The sequence below is a fragment of the Mirounga angustirostris genome, unplaced genomic scaffold (assembly GCF_029215605.1).
Source record: "Mirounga angustirostris isolate CCGP_5_RB_7025 unplaced genomic scaffold, mMirAng1.0.hap1 SCAF_7, whole genome shotgun sequence".
NCBI lineage: Eukaryota > Metazoa > Chordata > Mammalia > Carnivora > Phocidae > Mirounga > Mirounga angustirostris.
In genome coordinates this window covers 74,775,797-74,794,831 of record NW_026991715.1, presented here as the reverse complement: position 1 = coordinate 74,794,831, position 19,035 = coordinate 74,775,797, and the positions used below count along the sequence as shown (strand labels likewise).

The 19,035-nt window shown below is 36.5% G+C and overlaps 1 long non-coding RNA gene across 1 annotated transcript in view; it reads right to left on the bottom strand.

The window, feature by feature from the left end:
- Positions 1 to 19,035, bottom strand: part of LOC123860274 (uncharacterized) — a 352,027-nt gene that overhangs the window by 297,767 nt on the left and 35,225 nt on the right. Inside the window, exon 2 of the long non-coding RNA XR_010413163.1 lies at positions 4,230 to 4,343. This is a non-coding gene — a long non-coding RNA (uncharacterized LOC123860274). The remainder of the gene's footprint in view (positions 1 to 4,229; positions 4,344 to 19,035) is intronic.

Below are 19,035 nucleotides of genomic sequence, written 5' to 3'. Positions count from 1 at the left end.
ATGTGGAAAACCCAAAAGACTACACCCCAAAATTGTTAGAACTCATACAGGAATTCAGTAAAGTGGCAGGATATAAAATAAATGCACAGAAATCAGTTGCATTTCTATACACTAACAGTGAGACAGAAGAAAGAGAAATTAAGGACTTGATCCCATTTACAATTGCACCCAAAACCATAAGATACCTAGGAATAAACCTAACCAAAGAGGCAAAGGATCTGTACTCAGAAAACTCTAGAACACTCATGAAGGAAATTGAGGAAGACACAAAGAAATGGGAAAATGTTCCATGCTCATGGATTGGAAGAACAAATATTGTTAAAATATCTAGGCTACCTAGAGCAATCTGTACATTCAGTGCAATCCGTATCAAAATACCATCCACTTTCTCACAGAGCTGGAACAAATAATCCTAAAATTTGTATGGAACCAGAAAAGACCCCGAATAGCCAAAGGAATGTTGAAAAAGAAAACCAAAACTGGTGACATCACAATTCCAGACTTCAAGCTTAATTACAAAGCTGTGATCATCAAGACAGTATGGTACTGGCACAAAAACAGACACACAGATCAACGGAACAGAATAGAGAACCCAGAAATGGACCCTGAACTTATGGTCAACTAACCTTTCACCAAACAAGAAAGAACATCCAATGCAAAAAAAGACAGTCTCTTTAACAAATGGTGCTGGGAAAATTGGACAGCCACATGCAGAAGAATGAAACTGGACCATTTCCTTACACCATAAACAAAAATGACTCAAAATGGATGAAAAACCTAAATGTGAGACAGGAATTCATCAAAATCCTAGAGGTTCGACCTCAACTGCAGCACATTCTTGCTAGACATGTCTCCAAAGCAAGGGAAACAAAGGCAAAACACTGGGACTTCATCAAGATAAAAAGCTTTTGCACAGCAAAGGAAACAGTCGACAAAACCTAAAGACAACCGACAGAATGGGAGAAGATATTTGCAAATATCTTATCAGCTAAAGGGCTAGTATCCAAAATCTATAAAGAATTTCTCAAATTCAACACCCAAAGAACAAATAATCTAATCGAGAAATGGGCAGAAGTCATGAACCGTCCTTTCTTCAAAGAAGACATACATATGGTCAACAGAATCATGAAAAAATGCTCCACATCACTCGGCATCAGGGAAATCAAAATCAAAATCACAATGAGATACCACCTCACACGAGTCAGAGTGGCTAAAATTAACCATTCAGGATATGACAGATGTTGGTGAGGATGCGGAGAAAGGGGAACTCTCTTACACTGTTGGTGCGAATGCAAGCTGGTGAGCCACTCTGGATAATAGTATGGAGGTTCCTCAAAAAGTTGAAAATAGAGCTACCCTATGACCCAGCAATTGCACTACTGGGAATTTACCCCAAAGATACAAATGCAGTGATCTGAAGGGGCACCTCCACCCCAGAGTTTATAGCAGCAATGTCCACAATAGCTAAACTATGGAAAGAGCCCAGATGTCCATGGACAGATGAATGGGTAAAGAAGATGTGGTATATATATATATACAAAGGTATACCACTCAGCCATCAAAAAATAAATATTGCCATTCGCAACAACATGGATGGAACTAAAGGGTATTATGCTACGTGAAATAAGTCAGTCAGAGAAAGACAATTACCATATGATATCACTGAGAAGTGGAATTTAAGAAACAAGGCAGAGGATCATAGAGGAAGAGAAGAAAAAATTAAATAAGATGAAACCAGAGAGGGAGACAAACCATAAGAGACTCTTAACTCTAGGAAACAAACTAAGGGTTGCTGGAGGGGAGTGGGGTGGAGGGATGGGGTAACTAGGTGATGGACATTGGGGAGGGTATGTGTTGTAATGAGCACTGGTATTATATCAGACTGATGAATCACAGACCTGTACCCTGAAACAAATAAGACATTATATGTTAATTAATTGAATTTAAATTTAAAAAAATAAACAATACAAATAGAGAAGGATAAAAGTATCTTTTGGAACCAATCACTTAAGTCTTAGGATCTGCTCTTCAATAACATTTTGACCTTAGATTTAGGGCTTATCTATAGTAAGGAACAAGTTCCTTCTATTCCAACTATATTCATTGGGGAACTGAAAATTTTTTAAATTTTTCTTGTCAGTATCTGTCAGAGGTCCAGCCCAGGAAGGACTGCAGCACAGGTTAAACAGCTAAGCCAAATAATCACCCAACAGTCTGACAGACTATCACCTCTTTCTTCCACTAAGGTTTTACATACTCATGACAAACCCTAATAATTGGATAAGACAGGGGACAGCAACATTGACTAAAATTCTAAGCTCCTAAAAGCTTGCAAGTTAAGAATTAAAACAGAAAAGTTAAAGAAAAGTTAGGGAAAAAAAAATAACGATGGCCTCCAAATTGAGAGTACATAAGCAAGAAGGCAAATGCCACGTGCCTGTGCGCAAGTGTGACAGAAATCATTTTGACAATAGGGCTGTGCGTCCTGTGTGCATGATATACAGTACAGGAAAAATAAGATAAGTTAAATCTGGTGTCTGCCTTCAAAATGCTTATCAAGTTGGAGGGTACAAAATATAAAAGCTCATTACTTCATTATACTGAGGCAGTGAATAATTAAGTGTAATGTGTGGTTCCGATGTATATGCAGCACAGAGCTCTGGACTTGGTTTCAAATTTCTAATTTGCTGTATACAAAGAATGAGTATAGCATTCTGGCAAGTGCTTCAGCTTTGGATTTAGACAAACGTATCAGGGTTCAACCAGAGAAAGAGAACTAGTAGGAGATTTATATTAAGAAATTTATTGTAAAGAATTGGTTTGTGTGATTATGAGGGATAGCTAGGCACGTCTGAAATCCATAGGACAGACCATCAGGAAGAGCAGGCTGCAACTCTCAGGCAGCTGAAGCTGCAGTCCTCAGGCAGAATTTCTTCTTCAGGGAAGCTTCAGCTCCACTCTTCGGGCCTTTCAAATGACTGAGGTCCATGTAGATTATCCAGGATAATCTCCCTTACTTAAAGTCATCTGATTAGGAACTTTAATCACAACTTTAAAATACCTTCACAGCAACACCTAGACTAGTGTTTCACTGGATGTTACAGTGGGAACTGAAGCCTACCCAAGTCGACGCATCAAAATTACCATCATAACAAACCTGGATTAAGTGCCCAACACTGTCACTTCCTAGCTATATGGCCTTAAGAAAGTTTCTAAATTTCTTTAAATCCTGTTTTATCATCTGTAAAGCTGTAAGAGCAAATGCTCATAGAATTGTTGTGAAGATTAAATAGGTCCATGTAAAGTGGGCCTAGCAATGGTACCTGGTATATAGTAAGTACTCAGTAAATATTACTCATTATCATCATCATCCTTACTATCTGGGTGATACTGAGCAAGCCAACCCCTTTCTCTGAGCTTCAGTTTCCTCATCTGTAATATCAGAATATTAATACCTATAATTTACAGGAGTAATATGAATATTAAATGAATATATATTAGAGGTGATATTTTTAATTGTGCCAAAGGTATGTTATCTGCTTAGCCAATTATAGATACTCACACATATTTTCCAAAACCCATTTTCTAAAAATTCAACCAACAATTATAACCACAGAAGTTTGAAAGTGAGTCAAGTTCATAATGGTTTCTTATATATCTTTTTTTAAAAAGATTTTTTATTTATTTGAGAGAGAGCACAAGCAGGGGAGTGGGGGGAGGAGCAGAGGGAGAAGGAGAAGCAGGCTCCCTGCTAAGCAGGACCCTGAGATCATGACCTGAGCCAAAAGCAGATGCTTAACTGACTGAGTCACCCAGGTGTCCCAGTTTCTTATATATCTTAATACATCTTCAGGTTGCTAAGTGGAAATTCACCAGATTCCCATAGGTACAGTCAAATACACCCCCCCACCCCACCCCCCACACACAATTTATAGATTATTTTTTATGAAAGCTATCAAAACAGGGCATGTCAGGAAAAATATTTTAGGATATTATACTAATATTAGTTTAATTATACCTATATTTTAAAAGTAATTTTAGAGAAGTTATGGTTTAGTGGTCTTAGCCTGGAGTAACTCTACTTAAGTTAGAATCCCAGCTCCACTGCTTTCTAGCTGAATGAAATGAGGCAAGTCACTCAGCTTCCCTCCACATCAATCTCCTCATCTTTAAGATGAGGGTAGTAACAGTACCTCACAGGATGTTGTGAGGATTTAAGAAGCTGATACCTATAAAGCGCTGGGAACTTCCTGGTATAGAGGCGTCAGCTCTCTGAAAATACCACTTCATGTCCTCCTGGAATGTCAGTAGGATGGCTTCCTGTGTGAAATATTACACTGGCCCTGCAGATTAAAGGAAAATGCTGTTAGATATTTACAATATCTCTTACCAATTAAAACTCATGTGTTCCCCTATGAAAGACACTTTGGCAGTAGCTATTCCATCTGTATACATCTTCTTTTTCTTAAGAATGTATCCCACAGATATACTTACATTGCAGCAAAAGGTAGAAAACAAGTGACCATCAATAGGAGACTATATTCTCTTTTATTATGGTATGAATACAGCTGTGAAAAGGAATAAAGAAGCTTTCTATATAGTGATACACAAATATATCTAAGATAGCAGATGAAAAAGCAAAGCATAAAACTGTGTAAAATGGTGGAAATGGAGGCCAAGATTATATATTCTTGTCTGTTTGCATTTACATAAGAAACTCTAGAAGGATACAAAAGAAACCAATCAAGTAGGCACCTTTTTTTTAAATTAAATATTTAATTTATTTATCTGTCAGAGTGAAAGAGAGAGAGCACAAGCCGGGGGAGAGGGGGTGAGAGGGAGAGGGAGAAGCAGGCTCCCCAGTGAGCAGGGAGCCTGACATGGGGCTCCATCCCAGGAACCCCAGAATCATAACCTGAGCTGAAGGCAGATGTTTAACCAACTAAGCCATCCAGGCATCCCTCAAGTGGGTACCTCGTGGTGGTAGGACATTGGATAGGAACCAGGGGAACGAGTAACAGGGCATGGAGCAAAACATTTCACTATATGCCTTTTTATATTTTTATTTTTGAACCATGTGAATGTGTTTCCTATTTAAAAATACACTTTGATAAAAGTCAATTGTACCTATTGTATCACAAAAATGCTGTGTCACAGACAACACCAAGACTTAATAATTATTTATTATTGAAGATCCACAGGTCAGCTGAGACAGCTGATCCAAACTGGGCTCTATGGACAGCCTCCGCTTCTAATTCAGATCTGTAGTTCTGCTCCCCATGTCTCTCATTCTCCTTGAGCCAGCAGAAACAGAAGCACAAGATGACTAATGGAAGCATACAAGCCCTCTTAAGTCTTAGGCTGAAAAATGACACAATTGCTGCTCATATGTCATTAGCCAGAGCAAATAAAGAACTGAGGAAGTACCCTATGCCCACAAGGAAGCCAGGGCAGGAGTGCAGATGCAGGGAGGGGTCCATGATTCAATCTATCACACCTGTTAGTAACTACAGACATCCTGAATATTCTAAAACTAGAACTGTGAATCACAGGTCTAAGGAGTAGCAAAAAGCAGGCATAACTTTCCTGAAGCTTGAATACTCTATGAATGTCATATCTTGTCTCGACGATTATGTCAACCCCGTTCATCTGGATCATGAATGGAATCGAATGAAATGAAATGGAAGACAAACTTATGAACTCACAGGACCAGAAGAGACTTTGGACCACACTTTAGCCAACACATTTTACAGATTAAGCAACTGAGGCCTGGATAAATTAAGTACAGTCAAGATACATGAGAAACTGTAAATTAAGTTGAGCAAAAACAAGAAGCACTAAAAAAGAACTATAAGTCCTAACATATATTTATTATTTATTTGGGGGTAAAGAACAATCATAAAAATCTTAAGAGGTACATCAAAGAATTTGTTAAATGCAGAATCTACTAGATTGATTAAAGCTCCTTAGAGTCCACACGATGGGCTGAGCCAGGAAATAAAGAGGGAAAACTGCAGTGACATTAACTATAAACAGAACCCACAATCATAAATCAGAACAGATTTCATGCATACAAGGGCATTATGATTTAGAGATAGATATCAAACATACATGAATAATGAAAGTGTATACTACATTTTTATTTTGAAAAATATTATTAGCTTTTTTAACTTAAAAGATTTCAAGGGTATACAAAAAAATCTCTGTCCTTTACCAGATACCCAATCCACCTGCCCGCCAGAGCAAAATACTGTTAGTAGTTTCTTATGTATTTCTCCATAAATATACTATGTTTATAAAGATAAAAATACACGGCCTTTTCATCTTCAGTATGTATTTCTGAAGACCTGGCATAATTCAATATCTATTTTCCCAAAGGACTGTTAAAGTATAATGAGTATTATTTTTTTAACCAGTTCAAGTGACAATGGCATTAAAAATGATTTATAATTCACTAGTCCTACTAGCTTGAAAAATTATACAATTCTTAACTAATTCTTTTTAATTTGGGGAAACTCGCAATATTTTATTTATATAGAAATGCAAAGGACATAGAATAGCCAACAGTCTAGAAGAACAAAGTTGTCAGAGTCACACTACCTAATTTTTGGGACTTACGGTATAGCTATAGCCATTAAGACAATAGGGTACACTGTGGCATGGGCATAAGGATAGGTGAATAGGGGGCACCTGGGTGGCTCAGTCGCTAAATGTCTGCCTTCGGCTCAGGTCATGATCTCAGGGTCCTGGGATGGAGCCCCACATCGGGTTCCCTGCTCAATCGGTAGCCTGCTTCTCCCTCTCCCACTCCCCCTGCTTGTGTTCCCTCTCTGGCTGTCTCTCTCTGCCAAATAAATAAATAGAATCTTTAAAAAAAAAAAAAAAGGATAGGTAAATAGATTAATGGAATAGAATGCACATATTTTTGATGGTTTTCTCATACTAATAATGGTGACTGAGCTGACAATTCACTAAAATGACTAAATCTTTTTCGTATTTATCCATGTCAGCCTCACCTTCATTCTGCTCAGCTGATGATCTGGAGCAAACATAGGACTTTATATTTATCACTACTACATTGTATCTTACTAGTTGCTACTCTTCTTTTTAGCTAAGATCTTTCTGGATTTTCACTCTGTAATATATTCTAATATATTCTCTATTTCTTCATGCTTCTTACTGTCTGTGAATTTGGTAATCATGTTATTTAGCACTCTTTTGGTTATAATTAGAAAAGATTCAATTAAAACTGACTAAGCCAAAGAGGAAAGTATTGGCTTACATGATCAAAAAGTCCAGGGTAGATTCAGATACAACAGAGTCCAGGTAATCAAATGATACCACCTGGGTACTCTTCCTCTCTCAACATCATTTTCCTCTTTATGGACTTCAGCCTTTGTCCCAATGTTTCAGCAAAAGACTTAAACCTATCTCTCATTGGCTTGAAATGAATCATATGTCCATATCAGAACCAATCATTGTGGTCAGGAGATGTAGTTCTCTGATTTTCCTCATCTGAATATCACATTCACTCCTGGAGCCATGGATGAAGTAAGCCTCCCTTCAATCCCATGGACTGGGGAGTAAAAACGGGGAAAGGTGATTTCCCAAGGAAAACAAGGCACTATAATCAGGTTGTAGGGGGATGGACACTGTAGAAAGGAAAAATAAGATATTTACATTACAGTACTCATCTAGATTGCTGACAAAAAAAAAAATGCTGGACATGGCCAAATGAAAGGATAAATAAAATGCTTACAACATAAAGATATTGTCTCCAAAAATAGTCTATTTTTATATTTGATTTTAAAGTATGATTCCAGGAGGATTAAGGAAGTAGAATTATCACCTCCATATGCTCAATACTGGTTAAGTTTTAATTGCCCTCTTCTATTTGTATTGAATCCAAAACCTGGAAAAGGCCTATGTCTTAGACAGCCAGGTTGCTGCTATAACAAAATGTCATAAACTGATCTGTGGCTTAAACAACAGATATTTATTTCTCACAGTTCTGGAAACCGGGAAGTCCAAGATCAAGGTGCCAGCAGAGTTGATTCTTCCTGAGTGCTCTCTTCCTGGCTTGTAGACAGCAGCCTGAGAAGTGTGCCCACAATGGCCTTTCCTTACTGTGTGCTCATGGAGAGAGAGATAGCTCTCACGTCTTTTCCTCTTTTTATAAGGGTATTAATTCCATCATGGGAGTACCACACTTATAACCTCATCTATTCTTCCAAAAGCCCCACCTCCAAATACAATCACATTGGTGGGGGTAGCACTTCAATGTAAGAATCTTGACAAGTCACATTCAGTCTCAAACAGTCCACAAAAGAGCTGTAACCAAGTTCAAAAATCAACGGAATGGCCAAAGAAAATAAGTTTATCGCCATTATTCACACAATGAAAATAAACAGAACCAAGGTAGTCAATCCAATCTTGCACTCAGAAATAGCATTACTTTTAGGGAAGCTTAAGCTGCAAGTACACAGAATATTCTTTGTACTGCCTCTGGCATTTCTCACTTGGACCAGGAACTAGTATTAAATTCAACAAATCAGGAAAAAAGCCTCCAAAGGTTCTACTAAACTCAAATGTCCCATAGGCAGGAAGTCAAAGCACAAGAGATTACACTTAATGCAAGCAAACTGGTCAATTAATTGAAGAATATGACACCAAAACCACCTCTTAAAATCCACAAGAATATCAGATAATTATGTGATTGAGGGAAACTGGAAATGCAAGATACGAAATGTGTGATGCCAAAAAAGAAAAGAAAATTACAGGTTATTATACCAATTAGAGCTTTTAAAATATGTTTTAGCTTAGATATTTAGCTATTGCAGGGCTGTCATTTTCATTTGCTGGATCTACTGAGAGAAAACAAGGTACGAGGAGTTCCCTACAATGTCTAGTTCTTGGAATATAAAAAGGGATTTTAAAAGTATAGAAAGTAATAAGTAAATTAGTAAACCTGACCTAAAACATGCTACCAACCTCAGTCCAAGCACTATATGCCCATCTTGGTTTTGCTTCAGGGTCAATATCACCATCCTGGAGTTTACACTTTCAATTTTAGGTGCCTATTATGATGACAGCAACAGGAGATACCACCATCTTTGGTGCCCCAGGATAGTTATACCCCTACCCCTGGCAACAGAGGGCTTGATTTCTAAGACTCAGTCTACCACTAGATCAGCAAATAAATACTTAATCCCTATGAAACTGAACTACCATTTAGCCAAACTGATGGAGAGGAAAAAGGGAGGAATAATGCCTGACAATAGATAGTGCATGATTTTGAAGAAGTGGCCTAGTCAGATATGTTCTTTCATTACACGAACCCCAACTAGTCCTGCACAACTTCTAATGTGGTCTGCCCTTACTGGTTTGGGATGCTTAAGTGGGGGTGAAGAGGTTAACTTGAATAATAATAATCCAAAACTAATTAGTCCACTGATTGAAAAAATATGTCAACCACTTAATCTTTTTTTTTAAGATTTTATTTATTTATTTGACAGAGAGAGATACAACAAGAGAGGGAACACAAGCAGGGGGAGTTGGAGAGGGAGAAGCAGGCTTCCAGTCGAGCAGGGAGCCCGAGATGCGGGGCTCGATCCCAGGACCCTGAGATCATGACCTGAGCCGACAGCAGCCACTTAACCGACTGAGCCACCCAGGCGCCCCTCAACCACTTACACTTAAACAGAGATATTCATTCACTACATAAAAAAATCACAAGTTTCCATGAAAAAGAATAAATTGACTGGTAATACTGAATAATTCAAAATGTAAGACAAATATGTATAGACAAGATTTATTAACAATAATGCAATATTTTATTTTTCATAACTTGTTTTGAAAATTAGTAATGAAATAAATTTTATTTTTTGTATATTTTGATGTTCATTAATTTTATTGTACTATACTTAATATATGATATATTATGCATTATAGTCCTTCATCTTTCATGTTTCTGCAGTTCAATTTTTAAGACTATCTTTTAGAATAACAGTTTTAGATTCATAGAAAAATTGTGAAGCGTTCCCATATGCCATACACCCAGTTTCCCCTATTATTAACAGCTATACATGGTTTATTTTAGTTTGAATTACTTTTATTTCCACTTGATTCTTATTTTTAATCAACATAACTGATATACTTGATAATATGATCAAATAGTACTAAAAAGCTGATAATCAATTTCATCAGATCTAGTTGCATTCTTCCCCATCAATAACCACTTTTATCCCTGTAACTATTTCTTCTAGTTATTTAACTTCTGTGTTTCTAAATAATATATTTGTACCTAAATATAAATAATATATTTATACCTAAATTTACCTAAATCGGTAAATACCGATATACCTAAATATCAATATTAGAAATTTTGATAATTTTTTCCAAATGCTCCAACATATCGACCACAGACCCATCAAAATTAACTGCTGAACAGTCTAGTGTAATCCAATATTCCATCCGTTTCATTTCTTCCCCTATTTCCATTATGAAACTTGCATACTCTTGCTACAGTCTGCAGCTGGTAGCCCCCTAGGTTCAATGTAAAGCTGAAGCTTCCTTCGCCAATCGCCTAAGTTGGATACCCTGTTTCTTGGGCCTTGGGACTTTTTTGTCTTTCTTGGGTTGCACCCTCAATTTGTTGGAATAGATCTTCCAGTCACTTCCTAAGAAAAGACTCCAAGGAGGTAATTTTTTAAAAATTGGCTTATCAAACTTTCTGTTTTACCATCATGATTGATTGGCTGAATATAGAATTCTAGGTTGAAAAGCAGTTTTTCTCAGAATTTTAGTGGCATTACTTTGTTGTCTTCTACCTTCCAAAATTTCTGCTGAGATGTATTATGCCATTCTATTAGCTATTGTACATGACATGGTCTCCCAGCATTTCCTCTTTAATCCTACGGTGCTGAAATTTTATGAAGACTTGCTTTACAAGTGTCCCTTTTCATTCACTGTGCTAGGCACAGTGCTAGGCACTCAGTGGGCCCTTTCAAACTGGAGACTCATGTTCTAGCATCTTAGTCTTTGCTTTCTATCTGCTAAAATGGTGTTGAATCTCTAATCTACTCATAAGTCCATTCCCACATTTTACCAGAAATCCTTTGAAGTAATATTTTGAATGTATAGTCAACTCAATTATTAATTCTAATGGCATGTATATTGACTTTGGAACACAGTCTAAAACTTTGGAATGTATAGCATTTCAGGCCAAATAATAAAACTACTTAAAGAAAACCCAATTGCCTGAGTTGAAGTTACCCAGTTTTCTCCTCCACATACAATTACCAAGATAGGACTGACTGAATAAATAATAAAATATTTATATAATAGAACATCATGTGATTATTATTGTTGTTCTAAACCATTTGAGAATAAGTGGGAGACATTATTCCCTTTACCACTAAATATTTCAGGATGTATTTCCCAGGAACAAGTCATTTACATAATGCTTCTAATTTTATGAGCAGTAGATTGAAAGAACAAGATATGTTCTTGCTAAAATTAAGCATATACATAGAAATTCTGTATATAATATATCTACACTGGACATAGTCTGAAAAGGTTTAATGATGATAATACAGCAGGGCCTTTTGGTAATCTTCTTTCATCCTGTGATGCAGACCCCATAAAGTTCTAGAGCATGGCAACACGGCCAACATCCAGAACGTTTTCTAAAACCAAAATCAACTTACATTTTATAACTCATCTTTGATATGCAAAGAATTCTAATGTGCTATATTTAAATGTTGGTTTGCTCTGTATGTGTGCCACCCCTTCTTACTCTATTTTAAAAGTTGGAGCTGTCCTAATTTGTGAGTATGAAAAAGAAAAGACTACTGTATTTGGACTTGCTATTTAAAACGTCTCAATGTAATTCTCTCCTTCATGTGTGTTTTGGAATTTTCCCCTATCAGAAAGCTTATCAGGGTCAAGATCTGAGAATTAAAAGGAAAGGAAATGTGGTTTACTGGAAGCTTATAACTGTGGTCCCCTAAAAACTCTTTTCTAGTCTTTAAGTAAAGATTTGAAATAAATTCCACCCCAATTTTTTTTTTTAAACTCTAAGTAACCAAACACCATCAACACACCCAAATTATCTAAGAGGAACTACCTTTTAAATAATCTCTCTCAAATAAAATGCCTGTGATTTTTATTGAAAATAAACATAGTTTGTGCAAGTAATCACAATGAGAATATTTATAAAAATTTGATAAGATTTGAAAATTAATTTTAAGAATTGACACTGAATATCAAGTCAGTATAAAGGTATTTTATTACTGTAAGTAAAATCAAGTTCTCTCTGAATTAAATAGATCTCTAAAGTATTTGAGATTGTTTCAAAGATAAATACATATTGCAACAAGATTAGTAGCAGCTTTGGGTTTTTGTGGCAAATGAAACCCAGGGCTCCTTGCACTTAAAGTGTTTAGTAACACTTTACCAAATGTAGTGGACATCTGTTGTTTGTGTCTTCCTGGCATCCACTAGGGACTTGCTCTTCTTTTACCCCATGCGGCTCTGGAGAATTTGTCAATCAGAGGGCCTTACTCTGACCTGACTTCACGAGCTGGGACAGCTCCTGGGCTAGTCAATCTTTATACCTTCTGCTGTTCACAGATTGGTACACAGGGATGAACACATGACCCAAGCAGAACCAATCAGAGTCCCCTGATGAGAGGCAGTCTATGGACCCCAAAGAGTCTCTCTTCCTCTGACCTTGACTTATAAAAGACCAGAGGAGTCTGGAGGTGCCAGTGTCAGTGGCCATCACTGCCTACCACACACAGAAAATCTGCTAGAGAATGATGTCAATACCCTGAGGAATACTGAATTGAGTGACAGAAGTCCAGAGAGCCCAGAAATCTGTTGAGTCCCTGGATTCAGCTGTGGTAAGGCCACTTCCACACTGGGATTTTCTAGTTAAAAGAGCTAATAAATTCTCTTTTTGCTTGAGTTAGAGTTGAATTTCTTTCTGTTGCAACCAACCAGCATCCTGACCGATACAAAGGCAAGGTCTTTTCAAAACACAATGCATAGTTAAGGCATATCTAAGTACACTTGAACTATGGTTGTCCCTAAATGGTACATCTGCCAAGTAAAGATTATAAAGTTACATGAATGGAATGGAACATTAGCTTTTTTTTTTTTATAATTTTGCAAATAGTTCCACTATTCACATACAAGCGGCCCCAGACTATCTACTGTCAAAAAGAGAAAACATGCATGTGTGTGGTGGTAAATGGGAGAACAGGGAATAGTATGATAAACTCAAGCCAAAGGAGCACAGACATCCCTAATCTGAAAAACTTTTCAAAAGTCAGAGGTTTCATGTCTGTACATTACACAAAAGACTATTAGATAATTTAGATTCAAGTCTGAAGGTACTGTAGTTATAAAAGGAAGTTCAGAAAATGTACTGAAGAATATAACTCAGAAGCTGAAAGACAAGTCTTGAAAACAGGGGCATGAAGTTGATTTATATCACATTCAGATTCTTGTACTACATTAAAATACTTCTTAACAAAATGTCTCATACTATAGGTTTGCTTTTTAGGAACACTTGAAGTATAAGAAATATCCATTATAATCTTCAATACAATAAAGAGAATTATATACCCAATAGCTACCAAGTTCTTTATATAGTCCCGAGTGTTATATACCTTTCCCTTTCACTTAGCGAAATAAATACACTTTTTTACCACAATGTGAAGAAATATCATTGTCCGAAGGTAGGTTGCAATTATATAGGCTGGAACTCCTCTGTCACATGTCTAACATGTAAATTCTCTCCTACAGAGCACATTCTGTAAGCTGATCTTTGGAGTCATTTTCCTTCTTGTTTTATCTTCCCCAGTTAACTCACAGATCAGAAGAGATATGCATTTCTAGACCAGGGAAATCATAGAAGTAACATAAAATGTGCAGCATTATTTTCTAATGATTTGTTTTCTCATTTCTCTCTATAAAAGCATCTGGCTTCTTCGTCTTACCTTACCTTCATCTACCTGTGCCTGGCACAAAGTGAGTACTCAATAAACGTTAACTAAATGAACATATAGAACATTCCAAGGTAAAGAGCTTGAAAATGAACTGCTACTTTAAACTGGGAGAAAACCGAAGGTCTCAGAAGTTAAGTGATGATCCAATAACGCAAAGCCATTAGTGTTAGTCCCAGAATAACTCTCTTGATTCCTAATCTAATGTTCATCCACTAAACCGGAATTTTTGAACATTTTTTAAAATAATGTCCACATGGGAAACATGTTCTCAGAGTATAATCTGAGATGTGATGAATTCTAAGATATCACTCCCTATAGCCCCCACTCTAAGAATATCAAGTGCTTTTTAAAGAAATAATTAGCAAACACATCTGTATTTGAACTCTTCATTAATCATAAATTTTTAGAGATACACCTTAAAATAGATAGTGACAAACTAGTGTGTTAAGAGACCAAAGAAGCTGAAATCATTACACTAGACTGGCCTAATATGTACAGGTCTTTTCCCTGAGGACACCGAAGCCACCTCCTTCATTTTACCTCGGAGTCATTCTTCTTGAATTCCCCAGATCTTGAGTTGATGTTTTCCTCTGTCCTGTACTCCTTGGTTATGTTATATTCCTCCCTAGACTATACTTGGAATTGGAAATCATATTATTCATTTTTGTATCACCAATGCTTACCCTAAAGCCAAGCACTCAATAGAGGTCAGTTTATAAGACAAGTAAGGACAACTAGATATCCACATGCCCAGTGATGAACTTAGACCCTTACTTCACATCATATATAAAAATTAACTCAAATGGATCACAGACTTAAATGTAAGAGCTACATAGAAAAAATATAGGAGGAAATCTCTGGGACCTTAAGTAAGGGAAAATTTTTTAGATATGACACCAAAAGCATATTCCATAAAAGAAAAAAATAATAAATTGGACCTTAACAAACTTTAAAACTTCTGCACTACAAAAGACAGCTTTAAGAAAATAAAAATGACAAGGAACAGACTATGAGAAAATATTTACAAAACACGTATCTAATGCAGATTTATATCCCAAAATATACAAATAACTCTTACAACTCAATAATAAAAAGACAACCCAAATTTTTTTGAGAGAAAGAGTGTGTACACATGAGTGGGGTGGAGAAGGGGCAGAGGGAGAGGGGAGAGAGAATTTCCCAGCAGGCTCCACTCTCATCATGGAGCCCTAAGCAGGGCTCAATCTGATGACCTCTAGATCATGGCCTGAGCCGAAACCAGGAGTTGGACACTTAACCAACTGAGCCACCCAGAAGCCCCAAAAGACAGCCCAGTTTAAAACTGGGTAAGATATATGAGTTGATATTTCACTGTAAAGAAGATATACAAATGGTTAATGGCTAATAAAGTCATGAAAAGATGTTCAACATCTGTAGTAATTAGGAAAATGTAAACTTAAATAAGAATGAGATACCATTTCACACCTATTAGAATGGTTGTAATAAATAAGGCAGACAGTAACAAATGTTGGTTAGGATGTGGAGAAATGGGACCCCTCACACATTGCTAGTGACAATATAAAATGCTGCAGACACTTTGAAAAACAGTTTGGAAGTTTCTCAAAAAACTAAACATAAAACTACCAAATGACCCAGCGATTCCACTCCTCTATATAGACATAAGAAAAATTTAAACATATGTCTAAACCATGACTGGTATGGAAATTTTCATTGCAGAATAGAGAAATGTTGATAATAGTCCCAAACCGGAAACAACTTGAATGTCAATCAACCAGTAAATGGATATACTAAGTGTAATACATCCATATAATGGAATACTATTTTGACAATAAAAAGTAAGAACTAAAAACACATGCTACATCACACATAAACCTCAAAAACATTATGCAAAGAGAAAGAAGCCAGACACAAGAGACCACATATATTACATGCTTACAAGCAGGGGGAGCAGCAGGCAGAGGAACAGACTCCCTGCCAAGCAGGGAGCCCTATGTGGGACTGGATCCCAGGACCCTGGGACCATGACCTAAGCCCAAGGCAGATGCTTAACAGACTGAGCCATCCAGGCATCCCTCTACTCCCCTATTTTTAAGATTCTTACTTTCCTCCCCTTCTCCAATCTCCAACAAAAACTCTCCCAAAAGCCCTTAGTACATTTTAGCATATTTGTCCCAGCCCTTCCATTCAGAGCAGGAAAATATGGGCCCTTTGCAAGCAGCTCATTCATATTTTTATGGAGTGCTTATTCAGTTCAGTTACCTTGCCCTCAGGATGCTAACAGTTTGACGGAAGAGACAGAGGATTCATAGAAATAACTATGAAAGAGAAGTTCCTTTTTTAAAAAAGATTTTATTTATTTATTTGAGAGAGAGAGAGAATGAGAGAGAGCATGAGAGGGGGAAGGAAAATCAATTAATCTTGGGGCACCTGGGTGGCTCATTCGGTTAAACATCTGCCTTTGGCTCAGGTCATGATCCCAGGGTCCTGGGATCAAGCCCCACATTGAGCTCCCCCCTCAGCAAGGAGCCTACTTCTCCCTCTCCCTCTACCCATCCCCCCTACTTATGCTCACTTTCTTTCTTTCTCTCTCTCTCGCTTTCTGTCTCTCTCTTTCAAATAAATAAAATCTTTAAAATAAGCTTGTCAGTTTCTTATTTTCTTTAATAAACTTTTTATTTTTGAATAATTTTAGATTTGCAGAAAATGTGCAAAGATAGTATGGAGAGTTCCCATATACTGCTCACCCAGTTTCTGTTTCCCAATGTTACCATCTTACATTACTGTGCTACATCTGTCAAAACTAGGAGACCAACATTGGTACATTGCTATTAACTGACAGCCTAATTTGGATTTCCCCAGTTTTTAAATGAGTGTCCTTTCTCTGTTCCAGGATCCAATCTAGAATACCACATTGCACTTAATCATATTTTCCCTCTCTTCTCTAGTCTGTGACAGTTTTCAACCTTTCCTTGTTTTTCATGCATGACTTTAATGGTCTTGAGGAATACTAGTCAGGTATTTTGTAAAATGTCCCCTAATTTGGTTTATGTGATATTTTTCTCATGATTAGACTGTACTCATGGGTTTTCAGAAAGAATGCCACAGAGCTTCGGTATAATTCTCACCACATAATGTCAGGAGATATCTGCTATCCACATGGCATCACTAATAAGGTTAACCATGAAGTCAATTTTCTTTTTTAAAAGGCAGCTAGCATTTTCATTGGGATCGTAATGACTCTATATATCAATTCAAAAGAATTGCCATCTTAATAACTTAGTTTTCCAATCCGTAAATATGGTTTATCTCTCTACTTATTTAAATAAGTCTTTAATCTCCCTCGCCTCCTCCAGGCATGAATTTCTCACCAGGATCTGTCCACTCTCCTAGACCTTCAAGTAGCTGCTTTTTATTGTTATTATTATTTACATATTCCAGAGTCTATAGTTATAACCTAGAAAATGTCAGCTCAGTAAGATCTAATTCAGCCACTGAAAGCAAAATCTAACATTGCCTCAGATACTTTTTTAAGGTATAAAGGGAAAATAATTTATATTGTTATCCTTCAAATACCCTTAGACTAAAAACTTAATCACAATCTGTGTTAAACCAATCTGCAATCTTAAAGTTCACCACCAATTAGCAGACCTACAGTCTATGATCATGAAAGAGAGCTTTTCTCTGTGTCAAATGAATTTGACTATGTGAAATTATGACTTCATACTTAGTTAAAATTCCAAACTCTTAAGAGATCAAACACAAGAGAATCATATTAAAATCTTAGTAAAATTATTCAGTGTTATCCACGATGTTGTAAAATGGGCATAATTCTATAGAGTAATTAATATATTTTTAATGGTAATATAGTTTTAACTAACTCTTTTGGAAAGCAAATGCATATGAGCCTTAAAATTATTCATAACTTCGACCAAGTAATCCCACTTCTGAGACTCTGCCCTATGGAAATAATGCTGAATAGAGTCAGAGGGAAGAGTGACCCTTATGCACAAAGATTTCCACCAAAGTGTTATTTATAATATGAAAAAAACTGGGACACCTGGGTGGCTCAGTCGGTTAAGCGTCTGCCTTCAGCTCAGGTCATGATCCCAGGGTCCTGGGATCGAGTCCCACATCGGGCTCCCTGCTCCACGGGGAGCCTGTTTCTCCCTCTGCCTCTGCCTCTCTCTCTCTATCTCTCATGAATAAATAAATAAAATCTTTAAAAAAAAAAAAAAAGAAAAAAACTGATACTACTTAAATGTCCAATAAGAAATTCTTATATTCACACAGCCATAAGCTTTAGTAATCCTATAATATTAAGCAAATGTACATGCTGTGTGAGCTCGACTCTAATATTTTTTTAAGTATAGAAGAAAAGCCTAGAAATTAATATACCATATTCTTAATGATGGCTAGTGGAACTATAGATATTTTCTTTTTCTTCTGCCTGCTTGCTATTTTTTCAAAAGTGAGCCAAGAAAACAATAAGATCTTTTTTAATCTTATAAAAATTTACCTTATTTTTGAATTTCTGAGCTGGAAAATTTAGAAAGCTGGTTCACCCTCTGTACTTCATTGGTAAGGAAATTTATATTATTTCTAAGGCTAAGGAAATAGGCATGGGTCACATCAGCAATATTTAATTAAAATACTTTTTAAATTATTAGCCTCAAACTTAATTTTGATATGAATGCTCTAGAACCTGGAAAATGAATTTTAGAGTTGTGTTTCCAATGAATGCTCAATAAAAGTGGAGTTTTATTCTAAAACCCTTTCCAGATATGAGATTTAAGATGCCTAGTTAAAAAGCTCCTTGTTCCCTTGTTACAGTTACTAATGTTTGTTTGTAGTTGTCCAAACAGAAATGACAAAGTACAATGTGATCTTCTGCATCAGGACTTTCTATTATAACTAGTCCACCTTTACTGTTCAACTCTCATGAGCTAATGATAGAGTACTAGCATTGCTGATTAATTATCTACTAAATCACACACTGAACATAATGACTTTTAACTTGGTT